Genomic DNA, 19,638 nt, shown 5'->3' with positions numbered 1-19,638 from the left:
TCTGCTGAAGTGCCAATGAAGGCGGAATATACAGAGAGCTAAACGTAAATGCTACACCCAGAGTAAGTCGCACTGCAACAGCTTGGAGATTACTGTTAAGTGAAACAGGGCTGTGAATAACATCCTGTCTTATAAGGATAGTAGAACCTCCAGTGGCCCTATCAACCAGAGGGGAAAAATAATGATAGGCTTCAAACTGACGTAAGCTAAAATTATCTGTCTGTTTCAGATACGTCTCTTGCAGATAGAACGCTGATGGCGTTAAATCCTGGGTTAACAGCTGTATTTCATTAAAATTTGTCCGTAGTCCTCTACAGTTCCACTGCACTATATGTTTAGATAGATCTATCTTTTAGGTGGATTAATAGGGGATCTACCCCGCACCTTTTTCGAGGGCGACAAGCTATGTGCCCTGGAAGGGACGTTTTCGGACACGTCCGTGTCCTCAAGTGATCCGTATTTGTTAAATAATTTGATTTTATCATCTGACCCTTTTGGGGCTCTGCCACTTTGTTTTTTCGAAGAATCAGGCTTCGGTTTGCTTTTGCTTTTGACGTTTTGTTGAACGTTTCTGTTAGACTGAGTCATATGAGATGCCTGAGAAGGTGTATCACGATCATAAGATGGTTCTGATTGGGTTTGGGGCGTGCTAGGAAGACTTAGTGGTTCCACAGTTTGTGTAGACATTGCAGGTGATAAAATCTTAGGAGACTCGGTTTTGAGCCAAGTCAAGTTCATCTGACAGCTTGCAGATGACTTGGTTACTGTAGGGGTCATATCAGCCGAAGTTTTGCTATGGACGCATACGTTTCCTTGATCTCAGATCTTAAGACAAGCTTTTTTGCATCAAAGAAACTAATGTTTTGAGTAAATTTGATCCTATCGATCTCCATATGCTGTTTCCAGATCGGACAATCTTTGGAAAAAGAGTGAGTGCCTGCGCAGTTGGTACATTTCTTAAAGGTACTCTCACAATCTTCTGTTGTATGTGTCTTCTCACCACAGTGAGCACACACAACAGACAATGTGCAAGTACTAACACCATAACAAACCTTCTGGCATTTAAAACACCTCAGAGGATTTGGTATGTAGGTGTCAACAGTAATGTTACAGTATCCTGCCTTTCATGATCTTGGAGCACTGGGAGAAGAAAATTAAAGCAGGTAAGTGTTACGTGGAGCCAAGAGTTCGTCTGAATGGTTTCCTGGTTTCCTGGCTCCTATGCCCTCAACAGCCAGAATCCCTTCCTCCACCGACACAGGGGCGCAACCCACGGCAAACAGGTTGCCCAATTCGGTCTTACGACCAGCAATTGGGTGCTGTGGACCAAATATACCCCCGGGTCCACACGGGGGGTTGAAGAGCTCTTAGCGTTACCCAGCACCCACCACGAGGAGGTGGCTCTTCACGGGTAACAGGTGAGATGTGAAACGGAGTGCAATGTAGCTTTCAAGTAACAGGTGAGGTGAAATTGGGTTTAACGTCGTGCTTGAGAATATGTCGCTCATATGACGACGTGCATGCGTGTGTATGTGTATGTGCGGCTGCTTGTTCTAGCCCAGACTTAAGCTGGTTTTATAGTGCTAGCCCACTGAGATACCATGCCGCAGTGAAACTAAACAGACAGAAATTTCAACCAAGTTCACTCAGACACATTATACTGACTCCGAGCCGACCAGTCCTTGTTGTACCAATTAATGCCGAGCGCCAGGCAGGGACCAACAAGTACCATATTTTAACGTCTTTTGGTATGACGCGGCCGGGAATCGAACCCGCGACCTTCCGCTCTCCGGGCGGACGCTCTAACCACTACACCACGGAGGCGGTCTTCAAGTAACAGATTATCAACACTAAGTCAGTTGTTTTTTGAGCTACCAACTGAGAGAGGGCATGCTGCAGCTTGACATGCATACCTGCTTATTCTAACTTCCATACATTTATCAATAGTCATTGATGCTACATAATTAATTCACTGCAACAGAAATGTTGAACATAATCAAAATGACTTCGACTGCATGAGAAACTAAACAGACAGAAATTTCAACCAAGTTCATACTTAGAATTAAATGTATTAACTGTACCTGTAGGTCTACAAAGGAAACCATCGTAAATATATAGGGTTGTGACAAGGGCTTGTTTGATAATCTTGTAAATGATTTCTTTCTATCTGAACCAGAGAAAGATAGTGTTAAAATGGTCAAAGTAACGTAATCAAGCAGTTGTTCGAATTACACGAAATTTGCAATAGGCATGACATATTTGGAATTTCTTTTGAGAAATATTCACCTTAAAAGGCGAGACAATCAGATGCTTATTATTTCAACTCAGTGAAATCTTAAGAAGTGCAGAAGTCAGAAAAAACACCTTTATTCATCATTCTGGAACAAGTCAACATGTCACGCCTTAGGGAAAATGACTATAGGTATGCTTCATTTGGGACCTCGCAGCGTGATGCTGCAATTCAACGTCCATGGAAACACCATTTGGCACTTATGGTGATGATCCACACGTGCTGTGGGGAGCATGTGAGATGAGGAGAGTTCTCTTCACTTTTTATCATGTTCCACAGTGTTAAAGTGTTACCTCAGCTGACCAGATCACCACTTTTGTCACCCAATGGACACATGAATGATGAAATGGCGCCACATTTGTAACATTATCGGAAAACTCAAACAATGCTGCAGGAACTCAGATGTGGAATGTCGGCGACATCAAGTGGCCTCAATGAGGCGAAGAAGCCAGGCTTGCATCCATGCACTAGGTGGACACACTCGTTACTGACCACGTGACCTTGCTTGTGAACCCCCTTTTGTTTTATGCATGCTTATTTTGCATGTGCCAGGTACACTGTCCTCACGAACTGGCTTTCAAAACTTGAAACACCTGTCTTTCCATGTCTTAAGATTCTATTTGCGGCAGTAAAGGTTTAATGCTGATTATGTTTGTTGTTCACAATAACTTTTGCCTATGTGTATATTCATCTCTACAGATACAGACCAGTATTCTGATCAGAGTATCGTGACATTTTTTATCAGTTTACTGATAAAACATTCATTTCATCAATGACAGTCTTCTGAAATGTAAGACATCGTAAAGTGTAATCTCACCTGATGATACCTTGCCCGATTGAGTCTTTCACCAAAACCGGTCCTATCCCCGGTAGAGCAGTCACAGGCTTACCTACCATTGACTCTGACACAAAGCTCTGATGTTTTTGAGTTGTGGACGACATCCTGAGTTGTGATCAGCAGACTTTTACTGGAAAAAATAATCCTTCCTTTTATTGTCATTCCTTTTTTAAAACTGAAATGATAACCTTCATTATTTCCCAAAAGACATGTTACATCTGATACTATTCATGCTAGTGATGAACAAATAGTGAAATAATAACAATCTTTTTATTGGTCAGATGCTTTGTTTCGTGGCCAGTAAATAGAACGTCTTGGGTAAGACAAACCCGTGATTGATAGTCTGACCAGCTGATCCACACTGTCGGGGTGCGATACCACAGTGGACCAGTCAGTGTATCTGACTACCGTCTTACTACTACAACCAACTCGGGTTTCTGGAGACCTATTCTAACACCAGAATCGCCAAAGGGTAAAACATTATCAGATACAACACTCAGCATCAGTCGCCCTGCACCTTGACAAAGGGGCTAGTCTGTCTCACAGTCCCTGAATCATATTATTTTGCCTTACGTTCAGCCCAATCAATAATGCCGTAGTTTGTTTTTTTTCTGCAAGGATTGACTATCAACAGAAAACACCCTTTTGGTAGGGAGTGCTGAACATCCGTAAAAATTGATCCATTGTGATTAACAATCTAATCTAAAATAGCCGTTTAAAATTTAGAATACTAAAGAGTAAATTTTTAATGCTGTGATATTTCTGACGATATGCTTGTGGTATGTGCTAGATGATATGGTGTAAAAAAAGATGTGTGTTTTATTATAGCTTTCCACATTACGTGCTACTCTTCAAAAACGTAGGTGATCTTCATTTTTAATTTACTATTGAAAATAGTGTGAGATATATCGGAGTCCGCCAATGTTGATATGATAATAATGAATGTTTTGAGAGTGCATCACTACTTGCACTTCCTGATGACCATAGTTGTTTGTACAGTGATCGCTCTTGAACGAAGATTGGTGTTTCATGTGAAAGTTGCATGTGTAAAATTTTCATTTTCAAACAAAACCCCGGCTAGAAACAAACACTGACACCTGTGTGATGCAAGATGATTGTAAAAATTAATGGTCTACAGTGATTTATCGACCTTCTTGAAAACCGTCAAAATCAAGAATGACACCCCATGCACGTGTATGGGGCTACTGTGTTGTGCACGTGTGTTGTGCCCTAAAAACCTACAATGGTCTTAAGTGCACAGGAATCATGAATATTCACGAGGGGGCGGAGCTTATGTCACTACGTCACATACACGGCACAGTATCTTCCTCGGAACTAGTGGAGGGAGTTGACCAACGCTTCTCCGTCTGTTATTGCCTTATACAATGTGACAGCTACAATATGCATGTAAGGTATATGTAAAGAAGAAGTATACGTGCCGTTTATTCAATATAATGTGCTGTACTGAAGTTTTGCGACGCAACTTCCGACGGTGAAGGAGTTCAAGCGTGAAAGCCACCTAGAGAACAACCATAGTACCTAGCGTTGCGATGAAAACATTAACATGTCTTTGCTCAGTCCTGACTTTCATAACTATCCCACCAAACACAATAACATCTCTTGTCAACCAAGTAAATACTTATACAATACATATGTACGTACATATTGCCAGATCTAATTAAACTATCTCCACGTATTTCAATAGCGTCAGCTCTAATGAAGGAAAGGTTACCCACGCAGGCCATAGTAATGCAACTTTTCCATGGCTATCAGGGCGCTACAAACTTTGAAAAATATTTGAGATTTATATCCCCTGGGTAACCTAGCACGGCAACAAATATTTCTGGAATTTGGGTCGTGTATCTGAAGTATCTGAGGAATCCCTTCAAATGGTAAAATTAGTAGTTTCTGGTGTGAAGGTGCAGATATTTATTAAGGATCACAAAAAGAAACACTATGTCAACACCTCGGCCAGTTTAAATGTCTGTTAAAGTATGTCCCACCACAGATACCATACTGTCAGGTTGTTTTGGCACTTTGGCAAGTCTTAAGAGTTTACAGATTGGCAGTTAAAATGACTTTCAGTTATTTTCAACTTAACTTCCCTCTAAAGTAATTAATTTGAAATCATTTTCCATGACATTATCATCACCCCTTTGACCCTGATTCCTTTGACCATGTGCAACCCCCTCTAGCCTGAAAATGTCATTCACTCTCTCTTCCATTTCAGCCAAGCTGGGCCGCTCCCTCGGCACGTCAAGGCGGAGTCGGTGTGCACGTCAGAGGTTCTACCAGCTGCACAGGAGAGCTTCATCCAGCCCCAAGCATCCCAGGGGACTGGTGGGAAATGAAGTGTATCTTCTTTTTGCTCTGCCTTTTTTTAAAGTGAGTGAGTGAGTTGAAATTTCACGTCCTATCGGCAATATTTCAGCCATATCGTGACGATTTTTTTAAAGCACCGTGGAGAGCCTTCAGTGCTGACTGAATCAAATGACGGCAGTGATTGGGTGATTTTAAGTTGTTGAAATGTGTTTTCATCCAGTTATTAAAACCAACCATATTTTTCCACCTGATGACATCTGCAGAATGTGTGCAGAGATATTTTCAAGTAGGTTACATTTTGGTGCAGAACTGGAGTCGGCGTTTTCAGCCTCCTGTATTACTCCTCTAAGTTTTACCATGCCTCGGATGGAAAATAGGAGAATATAGTGCCATGTTTAAATGCACTGATCTGTTTGTGCTAATTTATTCAGGGTGACTTGTGATAGCTTCAACTGAAAGATATTGCCATTTGTTTTTGTCCCCAATCTGCACATGGTATTGACTCCAACCTTTCATGATTTGACCCCAAGTTCAAGGCTCTTTAGTGTACAATTCCGATGACCATTGTTGACAGTGGATACAGCAAAATTAAAATGGTTGATCCAGACCGATATTTTGCCGGTTAAGTGAGAAGTAGTAGGTTGGTCAGCATGCAACAGGAGAACAGTCTAGGACCGATATTAATTATGGTGGACTGGCCATGGCATGTGACTGTAGATAGCAAAGAAAGAAAATAATTGTGGTCTGAGGCCATATGTACATGTATTGGCTGTGAACAGCCTGGGTTTTTATTAATGTTGCTTTGGAGTTAATGGTAAAACATTTGATTTTGTGCAACATGTAAAGGTGAGTGCACAATTTAGTAATTCATACTTTACATATATATGCTTTCCTGTTTATATTTTTCACCATGGATACAAGATGGCATTGTTAAAGAGACTAATTTAATAGTACTGGGAGTGAAGCTTGGGCTACTTGAGTTGAATGGATGGTTTTACTGGCCTTGATTTGAATGTAGCTTCGATTTGTGGTCTAACAGTGACAAGAGCCCACATGGTAATGGTTACCTGGCTTCTACATTTGTTGAAACCGATGAATTGACAACAAATTAGGACACAATTTGGGTGTCTGAGTTAATCTCCTGAGTGTAAAGTCATATGATATGAATATTGTGAGAGGAAATGTGTTCACTGCTGATGGCACAATATGTCATAAACCCTCTTATTTTAAGTCAACAATGTTGCATATGATCCATTCTTTCTGTTTGACCCTTTTTGCATTTGAATAAACCTAGTTTTCTTTTAAAAACAATTATTTAGTTTCTCCAAAAACTCTGCAGTTTCTCATGTTATTGTCTTTATGATTTAACATTTAATATGATCTTGACAGTATTTTCAGCTTGGAGAATGACTGATGGTGACTGGGGAGGTGTATCTTTGCACATACAGCAGAATCAGAAGCCAATGTTGTGTTTCAACAAGTCAGTCTGATGTTGGCAGTGTGTGCACCCTCCTTTCACCTTGATATCCTCTACCACCTTGTACAAGTTGTGGTACTTTAACATGTAGGTACATATAGTACATTTAAGTCCCCCAGTCCAGTGAAGGCTGTGTCTCAAATTCAATAACTCAGTCACCCTCATCCATTAGATATTTCTAATAAAAGATAATCACTTTTGGGCAGGGTAACCAATAAACTTCATAAGTTATCTTGATTTTTTCATTTTGTTATTCATATATGAAATTGGCAAGTCTAGCATTCTCAAAACAGCAAACAGTGAATATTTTTTATTTCATGGAAATATTTCAAAGTCTTAGCTTGATGAATTAATAGACTCATGTGTAATTCGTTTCATGCTGTGGTCTCAAAGAGCTTTCATCTGTTTAAAGGGTCATTTCAATTTCTCGGCTTTAACAGGCAGTAGGGTTCTTTGGTCAGTGTTTCACATTGCTGGGTATATTCCAACCCCTTACTTTATACTTTCTGGCAAAGTTCATTGTTCAGTCTTATATATGTCAGGACTTTAAAGCTGTTTAATGTGACCCTGGCCAATTTCTGGCCTGAATTCGGTGCTTTCTAACTTTGAACAATGCTTCTGATTCCTCTCCACTTATGTCACCAACGTGCATCAAAGATGCTTACACAGTTGACTTTGTGGATCAATTAAAGACCAGACACTGGTTTTAGCCCTCTCATAAATGGTTTATCAAACCTGGACAGTTGTTTGTTTAACAATATAAACAATGCAGGAGTGTGTGTTGAAGCAGTTTTAAACTATCTCAATCACATCAGGTCATGAGTATCAAAACCATATTCCATTAATGTAGCAGACTCTGCTATGATTTGATCATGTCAGCACAAGAAAGCACACAACTTACCATTAATGAACAGGAGGTTGTATAGTTACTAGTTTTGAGGTTTAAACAATTTCTGTCATTCGAAATATGATGTTGCGTGGGATTATCCCACGACCCCATTTTTTGTGACAAATGAATAAACTCCCATGGTCTCTGTATGATTATAAAACATTCTTTATCAATGCAGAAATACAGTTTGCAAAACATTAATGAAATAGACATAATTTATCTCTTACAGCTCTTTCAGTACAACAAATCTCTATATATACTACCCATCAAAAGTTTAGAGTCACTAGTGTAAATGTAGCCACTCACTTCAGTCAACTGTTCTAAACTTGATTTTGCAAAATATTCCATTCAGTTTAAAGGTACTGTTTTCACATGAACTAATGTATTGTAAAACAAATTCGTAACGTTGAAAAGATTATTGTCATGAATTCAGTAACTGATGAATATCAGTGAAAAGCGGCGAATTCTTAACTAAACTTTACATCAAAACGCAACTGTTCACATGAACGATATTTCCACATGCCTTTTAGCAAGTTTATGCATGATCCTCGTACAATTCATCTGCATAACGTTTGCAGCTGGTTCCCCCAAGTTAGTGGAGAAATTCATCTTCCATGTAACAATATATTATACAAAACATATAGTGAGTGCTTTAAGTGAGTCTAAACTTTTGATGGGTAGTATATCTTGTGCCATATAGACATGTTGGGCAGGGAAAAGTATTGAAGCTTCATCCAATTCTTTTTATTTATTTTTTTAAGTGACATGTACACATACAGGGGGTTGGGGTAACCTAGTGGTTAAAGTGTTCTCTCGTCACGCCAAAGACCCGGGTTCGATTCCCCACATGGATGAAGCCCATTTCTGGTGTCCCCCCGCCGTGATATTGCGGGAATATTGCCAAATGCGGCGTAAAACTAAATTCACTCAATCACATGTACATATACAGTACATAAATCACAGATTTGCTATTGCAGATGGTCTCCATCAACATTAATACCTTTCTGTAGGTTTAAGGGCAGCTGCAGAAGGGCCATAAGAGCACATATACACATCACATAGGAAGACAAGGCATTATTGACTTAAGAAGTTTAGTGATATTTTATGCAACATGTAAGTGCATGTAAGTATCCATTTCATATTTCATATTTATAATAACCTGAAGATTACAGCAAAATACATTGAAAAGGAAACACCAGCTGTTTATCACCTAAATGATTTTCTTTTGCAAACTGTTTTGGAGAGTACCATATGTGAAATATTATTTAGTTGTCATATCATTTACTCTGTTGTTCAATGTTAGAGCAAGTATAACACATTTTGGACCAAAGGCCATAGTGGATGTATTTGAATAGGTGTCGTGAAAGTCTGACAATATAACCAGGTTCACAGCTGTGTTGGTTAGATCACTGACTTTGTATGTTGGCGATCTGGTGGAGAGAGTCGGTTCAAATCCTGGATGGGACTGAACCCCAAACATGTCTAGAATGTGTACTTTACTGAGAAAGTGTAATCTTACATATAGCATGGTTTCATGTGTACAAGTTGTATACATGTGATGTGTTTTGGCCATTATTATGAATATTTGAACGAAAGGATTTAATGGATTTGAAGGACTTGGATAAGATATGTTTCTTTTCCATTTTAAAAGGCTTTATAATTATTATGATTACCATTAATACATCACTGAGATGTACTACCACTTCAACAAGTAATCCACCCTAACAGTACGTACAGAACATGGCCTTTGTTTCTTAGTTGAAGATAATTGTCAATCATGTTAGTGTCTCATTTGCCCTAATTCATAATCAGCCACATATTAAGAATAGGCAGCAGCTGAACTATTTGGGTGCGATTACATCTTGATATTGTATGTTAACAATGGTGTGCATTAATATAGTGTTCAGTGACTGTTTATGTGTTTCATATGTGTTTTCTATGTTATTTAATCTCTTGTGCAGTGATATGTTCATGGTACCATACTGTCAGTATGTATACCCAAATAAACTCTAAAGAGGAATCTTAATGGTGATGAGGTAACCACATTAAATATGCTTTACCTCAGTTTGGTTTGTCTAATTCTTTTCAGTTTTTGTATGGAATAACACTCCAGATAGAATAAAGAGGGTCCCTGTGTGTAAACCCATTAAAGAAGGGGGGTTTAGGAATGATAAACATATGTCGTAGGCACTTTGATGGGGTATGGGTTTTATCGGGAAATATAGACATGTTTGTATATTCCCTGAGTTAAGTTAAAGTTGCGTTATCTAAATCTAAATCACAGTGCTGACAATATACATGAAATATCAGCAGCTTATTATCATGACCATCAGTACAGCCATGTGCAGATCAGCTGCCTGCGTGTAATTAACCCTAATGAACCTTAGAGTATGGCCGGTTGGCCACGGAAGTTTAAGATTGTGGATGAGGTGCATGCTGGATACTGCAGGTTGACCATACATGTATCGTAATACAATACAGGGCAGCCTGACAGTCAGTATAGTGTATAGACAATGAATTCTTAATGGAACGGGACTTGACCCTCGGACAGCGGCTAGGAGGTGGGCTGACGATCGCCTCTGTGATGCTGCCTGGCCGTTGCTGCACTATCATGTAATTACTTACTTAGCTGACGAACAAAGTGTTGTGGACCCACTGATGGACTTTTGTGTTTGAAGAGACAATATCCCCCAAAACGCGTTAACCAGCCCGGGATATATTGGTGGAGACAAGATCCCTGAACCTCTCTGCAAGAAGTTTTTCAGCAAATATCTGTCGAGATTCATCCATCCTGGGTCCACATCACAACAGAAGTCAAACAGGCACCACCATCAGGCTAAGTCTACGAGAACAGCCAGCCACCCAGCTTGTCAACTGAGTAACAATTTGCATTTTGGACGCTTTGGAGATCCATCGTTTACAACTACAAAAAGTGATAGTGTTTCATGGAACACCGGTGTAAAACAAGAACTGGTCCGTTGACGCTCCACCGTGCACAGATTCAAGCAACACCTGTACGACGTCCTCCTTCTTCCATATCCTGTGTCTGTGTAAAGAAACTCAAAGACTGATTCCAAGACGAAGAGGTCACCTCATCTACCATGTGTTATTGACATTGTGACTTTTAGTGGACTGTGCTTTGTTCTGTGAATTTGTAATTGTTCTGTGTTTTCCACGATTGTATCCTACAGGGTGAGTGTTTATACCATTTAGTTCATTCTTTAAAGTACAATGCTCTCTCTTTCGTTTAAAATCTACTAAATCTGACGACGGGTCCTCCAGTCCATCCTGTTTTCCCTGGAGGGTCCTCCGAAAGTCTAAACGTACAACTACTGCCACTAGCTCAGTCTCTCCATCAGCCTCCCCTCAGCCTACCACCTCTAGTCCCGGTAATCACCCATGTCGAATTCACAATCCCCACTGTGATAACCGTTGTTGCTCTCCCCTCAATGTTCCTCCCGCCCGTAGAACGCCCCGCTGACCATTCCCAACCCCATGTCTGCTGCACAACCCTCCCAATGCCACTGTTTGATGGACATGATCCCGCTCTGCATCTTCCTGGCTAAGCAGATTCCAGAAATTTGTTAATATTCAAAATTTCGCTGATGAAGAAAATCATTAACGTTTTCCCCTATATTTATCGGAATCTGCGCTGATTTGGTATGAAGGACTTTCCTGTAAAGACAATATGACATGGCCCGAACTCAAACAATCTTTCTCAAATGGTATGGCCCCACATCTATCCAAATTATAAATCGTACAGATGCCCTTATCGACAGGAAATAAAAGAGCATGAGGACTTTCCATTATTTCTTCAATCAATTTCGGCATGAGGCATCCCTTTTGAAATGTAACGATGACCAATTCATAAAGACCTCATTTTCAGAAATTCCCTTCCTCATATCGTTCAATTTAATTGCCACCAGACGCCATGACACTTTGTCCGATATGATAGAAAGTGCCCAGGTAGCAGAGGACACATACCAAATGTCTGGTGTGGAGGGAATCATGTCTCTCATCATGCATTAAAGTTAAGCTGGACAGACTACATGAAGGGCTGCAGAAGCCAACTAATGACTTTCAACCCTCCCCAGCAATGCATTCCCCAACCCCTCCCCTTCCTCTGCCATCACCCAGTTTTCCCGTCCCACCACCTCCCCATCCCACCCCCAGTGTATCATGCCCACAGACACCCATTCAAATGCATCCACTGTGGGTTATACCATCTCAGTCCCCAAGAGTGTCGCCTCCACCCCTCAACTTATTTCCCGACACCGCTTATTACCTTCTTTGTAAATGTGTTCCGTTTCATGACCCTGTTCTGTATGCTCTCTATCGCAGCATACACCTGTGTGTCTATGTTCCATCAAAGGAATTGTCTGTATTCCTGGCAACCGCTTTCCAATATGTACTGAAGCATATATGGATGTATTTATGGGCCGTTGTTTGATTAATGTTTGGTGTTGAAAGATGTGTTTGAAATATGTCTGAGATTGATTTGCCATGCTTTGCTTGTCATGGTAGTGTTGTGCCCATAAGCTGGAATATGATGTTTTTGATATATATCTAATTGTGTTGTTGATATGATGTTAATAGGACTTGAAAGTGCGTTTAGAATGGTGTGACGAGTGTAGATGAGAACGTGTGTGTGCGTGTGCGTGTGTGTGTGTGTGTGCGTGCGTGCGTGCGTGCGTGCGTGAGAGTGAGTGAGGGGCTGTTGTTGACTGGTATTTTAGATAGAACATGAGAGAGAAGAATTACGCGCGCAAGAGTGTGTATGAGTATGTGTGACAGAGAGAGAGACAGGCGAGAGACCGTTTGTGTGTGTTAAAATGCAAGGAGAGTTTAAGTTTGATTTGAATGGTGTGACGTGAGTACATGAGAACGTGTGTGTGCGCGAGAGCGAGAGAGAGAGAGAGAAGGCGAGAAAGAATGGGAAAGAGTGTTGATGTCGAGATAGAACAGACGAGAGAGAGTGAGTGTGTGTGTTAAAAATAAGTATGCTATGAATAGAGGTGAAAGTGCGCATGTGTGTGTGAGAGAGAGTGTGTGAGGGAAAGAGCAAATTGACTCTTATTTTATTGCTAGAAGGATACAAAATGTTGAGGTGTGTGAGTGAGTGTGTGTTAAAATCAAGTATGATATGAATAGTGTGAGTGCGTGCGCGTGTGTGAGCGAGAGAGAGAGTGTGTGAGGGAAAGAGAATTGACAAACTGTTGAGGTGTGTGAGTGTGTGTGTGTATGTGCGTGTCTTCAAATATAAGAAGAGTTTCATGTTTATATTGTATGGAAGCTTGACTAATATTTAGAATTTGTTGTCCATGCATAAGATAAAATGTGCGCCGAAACATGCAATCTTTCACCTGAATTTCTTGAATGTATTTGTAATACAGTGCTACTTAAGCTTAATCAAGCAAATTATTCTGTCATTTATGTAATTGTTTTAAAGAAAAACAGAAAAATGGTTCCACGACACAAATCTTTATATGTCCTATACAAATCTTCACACAGGTGTTGTCATTCTTATGTCGATATTCCTGTCAGCAAACCTCAGCTGAAATCATGTTTTCAATTTTGCGATTATCAGGGTGTCTTTTAACAATGTCGGTATTATAGAGCTTATCCCTACTACTGATGAATTTGTGTAATTATTGTCACATCAGCTAACCTGTGATGTTATTTGGCAATTTGAAACAATATCATAACTTTTCGTATAGGTGACGTATAATGTATCTAATGTATTTTGTAACTTAATCGCTACCTCATTCACAATGCTTATAAGGACGTGGGACACGTCCTTTTTCTAGAAAGGGCGTATGTCGTAGGCACTTTGATGGGGTATGGGTTTATCGGGAAATATAGACATGTTTGTATATTCCCTGAAATTAAAGTTAAAGTTGCGTTATCTAAATCTAAATCACAGTACATATGTGCCTATGTCAAGCGATCAAACTTGTGATGCTGGATTAGAAAACTTATAAGCTCTGATTCATTGGAAAAGTATATTTGAAACAAGCTGGTGCAAAACGGATGATTTTTTCATTTGGGTACTGATTTCACTATCACTAAATTGTTTCATTGTAGTTGTGAGATGATGCTGATTACCAATTATTTTAGATATTACCTGTCATTAATTTGGAAGTTCAACAAGTGTACAGGTTAGATGTAAAGTATTCTTATATTTATCTTTTGGAAGTGTCTATATCTGAATGTCTGTTTACACCAACTTGACTTGAATCACTTATATCACTTCTAAATTAAGCTTTTATAGCTATGCTATTATTAATACATGTACAAATAAAGATGGATAGAGTCATGTACATCTTTACATGCTCTGTGTAGTGTTGGAACAGAAATGTATTAAGGGTTGTATATGGTTGATTGCACAAAGTAGGAATCTACATTTATAAGGTTTTGATATTGTTATTACCAGTATATAGTATTGGAAATTAGCCCTTACATTACATATTTGAACACATTTGGTTACCTGAAACATTGTTCAGAACATATCACCCATAGCTGCTATGACATAGGCTCTATTCTGGTCATGTATACTCCCTTGTATAAAACGATATATGGGTTATAACCCTTTTTGGTCAGCAGTAATTGTGTCCAGTAAACATCAGGACCAATAGACTTTTTCTTTGGGCTGGTCCATTGGACCGCTGACAAATTTTGGTCAGTGTCCAACACTGTAGGTTGTGCAGTGTTATTAATATGGACGTGCTATGTGAGTTAAGCAAGGCTTGCTAATATCATTTTGGGTGCAGAATTGAACAGTAATCATCATGCTCATGTATTTCTGTATACGGGTTTTGAGTGTACATACCATGTTTAATTTGTAACACATTTTTAAAACCAGAGCTATCACCGACATATGATTCATAGTCATTCTTCTTTAGTCAACACATTTTATAATTATTGAATATTATGTCTTTTGTACCTAAAATGTATTTTTCTCACCCTTGGCTAAGCCAGACATGGTACATATAGATGTCAATAAATGTGGATGAGTGTCTGTACCTTTTGTATTGTAAACTTTTGTAAGATGACTCAATAAATAATATAACATTATTAACATTAAGCACATAATGTGAGATAAAAAAGAAACAATCATATGAAGTACAGTTGAACCTAATGATTGATATTGGTGCATTTCAGGCACATCCTTCAAGAAATAGAAGCATTGGTGTTATTTCAAATGACAATAACGACTGCCTTAAATTAAAACTTGAAGGAGATGACATTCCCAAGAAAAGTAAGACTGTTACGTTTTATCATTTTTTGTAAGAAAATGAAGAAGTTTGATTTTCCTTTGAAAAGAAATCGACAACCCTGTCCATGGAAAATACAGACTGGAGATTATTGATGGGGACAGGAAAATGGTGATTCCTGAGTTTGGACTTCATAATGTCATTTCCACAAATTTACACAGCATTTGTTGGGTTCAAGATCCGAAAATATAAGAACATTTATAAACCGGTATTATGCTGGAAATTCTTAGGAAAGGCATACAGGAGTTTATTGATAAGCAGGGTGACAGGCAATTGTTGTCCCAAATTTCCTTATGAAGCACATTTGATATAAACCTGATATAAAATACACCAGTGGGGCAACATACCATTGACTTTGTGGATCAACTACATAGGATCTACCTTGAGTATGGATGGGGAAATCCAAGAATACCACAATGTGACCAAGGCTCTGAGTTTAAGTTAGCAGTCAACCAATTATTAGTGGTGGTCTGATTAACTGAAATAATCAAAGATTGGTCGCAGTGACTAAACGACCAAAGCAATTGAAAATGTTTTCCCATAATCGAACACAAGCAGTTTTGGAACATTTGTTTGCATTAACAATATGTTTTCACAAGGTTGGTTTGTCTGTGTCATTAAATTTACATTTCATAAGCACTGCAAGCTTGTTCCAAGTCATGATTGAATTTATCTTAAAGACGCCAGGAAATTTATGTTCCTAACATACTAGCCATCCTTTAAATATGTGAAATATGAAAATGCATTTTGTGCAATTTGAAAAACAAAACCAAAGAACTACATGTTTGTTTTTTTGTTACTTATTTTGTGCATTAACAAAGGTAACACCAACATTTGATAAATGATGCTAACCAATTATTTTCGATGACTGAGCGGTTGTATTGGACCAATGATCAATTATGAGATTTTAACCAATTCCCAACACTACCAATTATGCATTGAAATAACAAAAATTGTCATACGTCTAACTCACTATCCCAAATATCAGGCAAAGAGTAGGTGACAAATATCAAATAAAATATATGTGATCTGAAATATGATATGTAATCTATAAAGGTCATGTCCATGGTTAAGGTCACAGATGTAGAGGCATCTTCCTGATGCTTGATATGAAGAAAATTATTGTTGGTGTAAGTTGGAACATATCAACGTTAGGGCAGAGCCACAAACACAGAACAGATGTATTGGACTTGCAGGTTCCCACTTGTCAGGCAATATATCCTCAGCTTTCTGTGAACCCTTGGTACCACCACTAACTGCTTTAGTCACAATGAAACAATTGACCCCACTTTTGTTAGGATTATAGAGATATTTTTCTAGTTTCATTTGCACATGCATGGCTGAAGACATATTTGTTATTTTTCCATTAAGTGAATCAATGTATTTGACAGTTCACATCTTTCTGTCATGACACCTTAACAGGTATGCTCCTTTTTGGCAGTGTTATAAACCGTAGTTAGACTTTTCTGTTTTGTTACATTTCAACCTCAATAGTGAAATAAGGCATTTTAAAGTTAAATCTCAACATCTGTGTCTATTTTGTGCACCCCTTCATGGTTACTCAGAAAACATCAACACATGGATGCAGTTATGATTTATATTATGGCATTAACAAACAAATGTTTGTGTGTATAAATAACTTCATATGTTTACAGGTTGTTCACCATACCATCCCATGTTGGGTTGCCCCCCAGTCCAGATCAACAATTTGTTGAAAGCTTGGAATTCAGTTGATGCCTATTCTTGCTGTGAAGAGGAGCGATCTCAACTGTATGCAGGGGCACTGTTGAATTTTTAAAGTTAGCATTTAGTTAGGCAAGTGGGCACATCTGTTATCCCATGTCATATAACAGTGCTGGATCTATAGGTGAAAATAGATCCCCAGGAAAAAATCCCTATGTTGAGTCAGGTGACCAGGAGGTAGTCAGTCTTGGTGACCTAGTTTATAGTACAGCTGGAGTAGTCTGGGATGTTAATTATAATGCAGAGTCAATTAAAAGGAAAGGTACAGCATCATACAAACATTAAAGGAATGATGAATGCTACATTATACGCTATTTTGTCAATTTAAGCAAATTAATATTCCAATATTATGACGGAGGACACCAGAAATGGGCTTGAAACATTGTACCCATGTGGGGAATCGAACCTGGACCTTCGGCATGACGAGAGAACACTTTAACCACTAGGCTACCCCCACCCCTCCTAAAAGAGTAGAATTCAAACTCTCTCCAATTTTCTAAAGGTACACACTCACCCTGTGTGCATAGTGGTAACTAAACAGGCTCTGCCATGACGAAGATGTATTATATTTTATTTATTCTACAGTTTACGAATGTACTGAAATCATTGATTAAAGTGAACGGTAATTATGACTTGATAGATTGATTAATCATCTAGAATGTGGGTGACACATAACACTCCTTTCCTCTGTGAAACTGTTTCAGACAATGATGCATAACTGACACAATGTATATAACTATACATAATGTATAGGGTAGTAGTAGTAGCAGTAGTAGTAGTAGCGTTGAGAGAGTAGAGTAGTAGAGTAGTAGTAGAGGAGGGAGGGAGGGATCATCAATTTTTTCATACATGCAGTATGTGTGTTTTCATGAAAGAGGGAGTGGGGGTACCATTCACATTGTACCTGTTTCTCCATAAAGATCACCATCACTCGACCCCAGCCCAGCTATACATTATGAACGGTCCCTTACAAAATTTACGATCGAACTTTTAACAAACATTTGAATATTGCTATATTTTCTATAATATCTATATATGGTAGTTTGGAAAGAAATGCTGTTTTTGTTATGTTGTAGGGGACATATTCACTCTCATTACACGCTATTCGACTTTACACGGCTCAGCAGAAATAGAGACACTTCCGTGTGCAAGTGAGAAGTAGTGCGTACGAAACACGTGTGACGTGGTCACATAAGCTCCGCCCACTCATGTTTATTTATGATTACTGTACACTTAAGACCATTGTAGGGTTTTAGGGCACCACACACGTGTGCATCTCATGCGTTGTGTTTAGGGATGGTGATAAAGAGAAATGGTGGTGCGTTCATAAGATGTCTGTCTTGGAAAAGTTTGTTGACGCTTTTACTTCCTATCCAAACTGAAAGTTCAGGTTCCCCTACTGTTTTAAGAGTGTATTTGGGAGGACGGATTGTAATTTCAGACGTGTTGGCCTGTTGATCATCCGTACATATATCACATCTCTTCAACTTTAGAAACATGTTCAGCTGGATATAATAACAAGGTGGAGCTTACTGATATTGGTTCATTTTCTTTCCTTATCAGCCCCATAAGCAGGGGCAAATGTCCCAGACCATATCCAAATAGTCCATGACTACTTCCAGATTGGATTCTACAAAATATCTACATTTTACATCGGACAAACCGACTAGTCGTTATTTCTGTCCCAGGCAATACTAGTATAACAGATACAAAAGTGCATGTGTCATATATTCTTCGTCATACAGTGTACAGAGCTCTTTGATCAGAACAATATGGAGTTGGGCTCACATTGCCAGTCGCTAAATTTCCGCCCCGAATGATTCTGATATAATACTATTCATTTGAATCTTTTGTAATGCCCAGATTTAACAAAATATTCCATCGTATTATTCGTCTAGCATGTCTGTTGACATTTGAAAAGATTTCGCATATAATTTTCAACTTTCGATATCGTTTAACGAGAAACGTTGAATGTGGGAAAGGTGAGAGATCTACCGGGTATGAGCGAATGATCAGCTTTTGATAACGTTTGGGTTGAGCGAAATGCGCAACACTGGAGGTAAACAAGTAAACAAGTATTCACTGGACTCGAGATTTAATCATCAGTCGGCGGTGATGTTGCAAACAATACAGTTTGACTGCGATCATCCTGCGATATTTTGTCAAATCGTTGAAAGAAAGAGGAGATTATGTATCTTTATCTTTTATCTTAAACGGACTTTCTGAGAAATACATGTTAGTTGCACTAACTGATTATTTATTGTCGTATTGCGATATCTTACCTTTTACTTGGTTCGTTGCCGCAAAGACGTGTAATTACACACACACACTCACACACGTCCGGGTGCTTGGGTAACAGACGAAGGTATTGCGCAAGCGCAAGATGGATTAAATTTGCACTAGATACCACACTCCGGCACAGCGATGACTTAACATAACCGCATGAAACTCTGGGTGGGAGAGTGAGGTACGATATGCTTGCTTGCCGCATGGAACTCTGGGTAGGAGAGTGACTAGATATCTCAGGCATGACATGAGAGAGAGAAGGAGGGAGGTGGGGGTGGGGTGAGGTGAGGTGGGGTCTCCTCGCTATAATAATTCAAATCTCTTAACAACATAATGAAGGTAATCGGTTATGTAAACAATCCCTTGGGAATTTTTACTACAGTGCAGATACGGTCACTATAACTTTGACTAGGAATAAACAGGTTTGAACAAGTTTGAACAAGTCGGTCATGAATGGACTGGTCAGAGAAGTTCTTATGATGTAGGGGTGACCCACCTGTTTCATGATAGCCTCGTCTA

The 19,638-nt window shown here is 39.1% G+C and overlaps 1 long non-coding RNA gene across 1 annotated transcript in view; it reads right to left on the bottom strand.

Annotated features, from left to right (window-relative positions):
- The window catches only part of LOC124270923, a 29,768-nt gene extending 10,491 nt beyond the window's left edge, over positions 1 to 19,277 (bottom strand). Inside the window, exons 1-2 of the long non-coding RNA XR_006896903.1 lie at positions 19,116 to 19,277; positions 3,108 to 3,258 (exon numbers count right to left, since the gene is read on the bottom strand). This is a non-coding gene — a long non-coding RNA (uncharacterized LOC124270923). The remainder of the gene's footprint in view (positions 1 to 3,107; positions 3,259 to 19,115) is intronic.
- Positions 19,278 to 19,638: the final 361 nt, after the last annotated feature.

The sequence above is a fragment of the Haliotis rubra genome, unplaced genomic scaffold (genome assembly GCF_003918875.1).
Source record: "Haliotis rubra isolate DU_JTF1 unplaced genomic scaffold, ASM391887v1 Scf156, whole genome shotgun sequence".
Classification (NCBI taxonomy): domain Eukaryota; kingdom Metazoa; phylum Mollusca; class Gastropoda; order Lepetellida; family Haliotidae; genus Haliotis; species Haliotis rubra.
This window is presented reverse-complemented; position numbering and strand designations above follow the sequence as displayed.